The sequence below is a fragment of the Hylobates moloch genome, unplaced genomic scaffold (assembly GCF_009828535.3).
Source record: "Hylobates moloch isolate HMO894 unplaced genomic scaffold, HMol_V3 SCAFFOLD_23, whole genome shotgun sequence".
Lineage (NCBI taxonomy): Eukaryota > Metazoa > Chordata > Mammalia > Primates > Hylobatidae > Hylobates > Hylobates moloch.
The window spans coordinates 24,367,205-24,371,690 of NW_026652298.1; the positions used below are offsets into that span (position 1 = coordinate 24,367,205).

General features: G+C 42.4%; 1 pseudogene; it reads right to left on the bottom strand.

Moving 5' to 3' along the window:
* Positions 1 to 1,989: 1,989 nt before the first annotated feature.
* LOC116462809 (U6 spliceosomal RNA) lies at positions 1,990 to 2,090 on the bottom strand (annotated as a pseudogene).
* Between the last annotated feature and the right edge of the window lie 2,396 nt (positions 2,091 to 4,486).

The following is a 4,486-nucleotide window of genomic DNA, read 5'->3' on the forward strand; positions in this document are numbered from 1 at the left end:
TCTACTTATAGGAGGTACCCAGAGTAGTCAAATTCATAGAGAAAGTAGAATGCTGGTTGGGTGGGGAGAAGGTTGAGTTGGGAGGGAATAGAGAGTTATTGTTTAATAAACAAAGAGCTTTAGTTTTGCAACATGAAAAAATATCTGGAGGTTTAGTGTGGTGGCTCATGCCTGTAATTTGAGGTGGGAGAATTGCTTGAGGCCAGGAGTTCAAGACCAGCCTGGACAACACAGAAAGACCTCATCTCTCTCTCTCTCTCTCTATACATATATATATATTTTTATATATATTTATATATATTTATGATGTATATATATTTATATATATACGATGTATATATATTTATATATATACGATGTATATATATTTATATATATTTGATGTAACATTTTATAACTATTTTATAACAGAGAAAGAGGAGAGAGATAGAGATCTGGTCTGGAGAAGGATTATGAAAATAGTTGCAAAACAATATGAATGTCCTTAATACCACTGTAAACTTAAAAATGGTTAAGATGATAAACTTTATGTTATGTGCATTTCACCAATAACACATAAAAATGTGTTATTCAAAAAATAATAATTAGAATAGATACGGTAAGTGTTGTTTTGTGAAATTTTGTTTTTGTTGTGTGTGTGCATTGGTGCACATGTGGGTGTGTACTGGGTCACCATGTAAAATGTATATCTTCCTGAGGGTCATTGTCTAAAAAGTGTGGAAGCCAAGGCTTAGTGGTTCTGTGCATAGTTTCCAGAGTCAGAGATGGATCCAATTTCAGTGCTTCTATTTATTGACGATGTGCCCTTGGGCAAGTTACTTAACCTCTCTGAACCTCAGTTTCCTCATTTGTAAATGGAGATAAGTGTAAGGCTCATTATATAGGATGGTTGTGAGGAATAAATGAGAGGGTTAATGTAAATTGGGTGGCATCTTGCCTGGTACACTGTAAGAGTTTCATGAATGGCATTGGCACCATTAGAATTAGAATTTTCGGTCTAATAGGGAAATCAAGGAAACAATATGGCCGAATAGGAGGTAGATTTTGACTGCAGGAAATGGGAGAAATTTCCTCCAGCCCTTTGCAGACTCCAGGCTTGGGCAATGAGAGAGACTTCCTGGAGAAGGCAAAACTTGGGCTATCGTTTGAAGATAGGTAAGATGTAGGTGGGTGGATGGGATTGCACAGGCCCTTTCTAGAAGCCAGCAGGGCTGCAAGCAAAGGACGGCAGTGTAGAGGCTCAGAGGCTCATTCCTATTTCTGGCTTCCTGGAATTCATGGTAAATATCACAATCAGTGGGGATCCCTCCCTATTTGGATGGAAGAAACCTGCCTGGTGGAGAGGAAACCCTCTGGGCAAGGCTATTTTTATTTGGTGAGAATGTTCTGTTGGGACTGGGGTAAAAATGGCCCTCCATCTGTCCAGTTGGATTATTGGCACCTCCATGGAAGAGGCAGGGTTGAGAAATATAGCAGAGGCTCCCAGCAACTGGTTCTTTTTCCTCTGGGCAAATCCTCTGGATTTGGGCCCTGGAAGTTCTTTTAAATCAGACACCACAGGAGAGAATGGAGCTTTCCCAGGCACATAGTAGGTACCCACTCATTTATTTACTTTTTAATTGTGATCGAATATACACAACAAAATTTACCATTTTAGCTTTACCATTAACTTTAAATTTACCATTAAACTTAAAAGTCATTTATTATAAACTGACAATTTATAATTGCATAAATGTGTGGGGTGCAAAGTGATGTTATGATTTATGAATACAATGTGGAATAATTAAATCAAGCTAGTTAACATATCCATCACTTCAAATACTTAAAATGTTTTTGTGGTGAGAGCATTTGAAATGTACTCTCTTGCAATTTTGAAATGTACAATACTCTATTATTAATTATATTTGCTTCACTGTGCAATAGAACTCAAAACATCTACTCCTCCTGTCTGAGATTTTGTACCCTTTGACAATCTTCTCAGCATTCCTCTAAGCTTAGCCATTTTTTTCTTATTATTACATTTTTTAGAGGTCATGCTAATCTTCTCTATATCATTCCAATTTTAGTATATGTGCTGCTGAAGTGAGCACCTTGGCCATTTTTTAAGTGTACAATTCAGGGCATGAAGCACACTCACAATGTTGTGCAACCATCACCACTATCCATTTCAGAAGTGTTACTTTTTTTTTTGTTACTTGGTGTTTTTGTTTTTGTTTTGAGACGGAGTCTCACTTTGTCACCCAGGCTGGAGTGCAGTGGCTAAATCTTGGCTCACTACAACCTCCATCTACCGGTTCAAGTGATTCTCCTGCCTCAGCCTCCCAAGTAGCTGTGATCACAGGCATATGCCACCATGCCAGGCTAATTTTTGTATTTTTAGTAGAAACAGGGTTTCGCCATGTTGGCCAGGCTGGTCTTGAGCTCCTGACCTCAGGTGATCCTCCCGCCTTGGCCTCCCAAAGTGCTGGGATTACAGGCGTGAGCCATCACTCCCGGACCATTTCCAGAACTCTTTCATCCATCCTAACAGAAACTCTTCACTGGTTAAACAATAGCTCCCAATTCCCGCCTCCCCATAGCCCTTCCAGTCTGCTTTTGGTCTCTGTGAATTTGCCTACTTTGGGTACCTCTTCTCAGTAGAATCGTGCTATGTTTGTCCTTTTGTGTTTAGCTTACTTCACTAAGCATAATGTTTTCAAGCTTCATCTGTGTTGTAGCATGCATCAGAACTCCATTCCCTTTTGTGGTTGAATAATATTCCTTCTTATTATTATTATTATTATTTGAGACAGGGTCTCACTCTGTTGCCCAGGCTGGAGTGCAGTGGTGCAGTCTCAGCTCACTGCAACCTCTGCCACCTGGGTTCAAGTGATTCTCCTGCCTCAGCCTCCTGAGTAGCTGGGATTACAGGTGCACACCACCACACCCAGCTAATTCTTGTATTTTTGGTAGAGACAGGGTTTTGCCATGTTGGCCAAGCTGGTCTCAAACTCCTGACCTCGAGCAATCCACCTGCCTTGGCCTTCCAAAGTGCTGGGATTACAGGCGTGAGCCACCAGGCCCGGTCTCTTAATTATTTTTAATAGAAGAAATGAAGAAACTGTAGGCCTTGGGTTTTCCAAAGTGCTTCAACAACTGCATGGGGAAAAACAAAAGTCACTTGTGTGTAATTTCATGATGGTAATATTACTACCTCCACTCTACAGAGAGCTGTCCATAACCAAGTGAATGGCAGACGCACCTGACAGCGAAAACTCAAGCATACACTGAAAATGATCCTATGGTTTAAGAAGAATGTGTGTTTGGATTTCTGAGCTAAGGAATCTGGGAGTGGCCAATTTGAAGATTCACTCCTTATCTATGAAGGGCATCTGAATTTCTGGCTTATCCCTTGAAATGCAGGCTGTCTGGGGGATCAAGGCCCTTTGTGTTGGGTTAAATGGAGATTGCTAGGTGGAGGTTGCTAGGTGGAGGATGTTAAGTGAAAACTGGTATATAAACTGCATGCTTTTTACAAATGGTAGTGGTCCTCCTGTCCAGCCTGCGACTCCTGGACTGCTCAGTATTCGAGTCCTCAATGAACCCTCTGTCTTATTCACTGGCTCTGGGTCTCTCCTTTGGCCTGGTGGACGTGGTGCCAAACCTATTAGAGTCAATAGGGGTCTGGCTTGACACCAAGCTATTTCATGGCCCCAATATGCTTCCAATTAAATGAGCTCTGCTGGAAAGAAGCTTTTTGGATTTTCTCCCCTTTTATTGTCCTGGTAATTTGGGTGTGACAAATTGTGATGGATGTGTATTGTGCCAGCTTAGCGAAAATTGAACTGCATTCCTCAGAACTCACTTCCATGCAGAGTTCCAGGTTGACATGAGCCACAGGGACATTTTGAGTAAGATTCAGAAAGTGGACGTGGGGCAGCAGCCATGTTGCTTTCTGTGCTGGGGAGGCCGGAGCCTGCAGGGGGCGATGCAGCTCACACACATTGTCCCTTATCTGCTGGTTCACCTGATTGGTTGGGGAAGCAGCCAGGCCCACAGTTCCTGGATCCTCTTTCCATTCTCTCCACTCCTGGCTCAGATGCTCGTTAAGCTGCACAATGAAGAGCACCAGCTACTGCTTCAGGATTCTCCCATCATTGATGCTGGAGACTTGGAGGCAGTGAGAGAACTACGTGAGTTCTGGCCTGTCCTCTTAGTTCCAGCTCAGTCTCTCAGGTTCCCATTTGTCCTCGTGATCCTCCACTTCATGTCTATCATCCTTTCCTGCCTATCTGTCCCATGGATGTCAGGTTCTAGCACAAGACACAGAAACAACGGCCTCATATAGACTGTGTCCCCAGCTCCCACCATTGTGTAGGGACATACATCTCCTGGTGATGCTGCCTCTCTTGACTGAAATGCAGCCCTGACTGATATGCAGATTCTCAGACCTGTTAGCTCAATTAATGTGTACACTCTAGTCCATGTATAGGCAGAGGAGATGCTG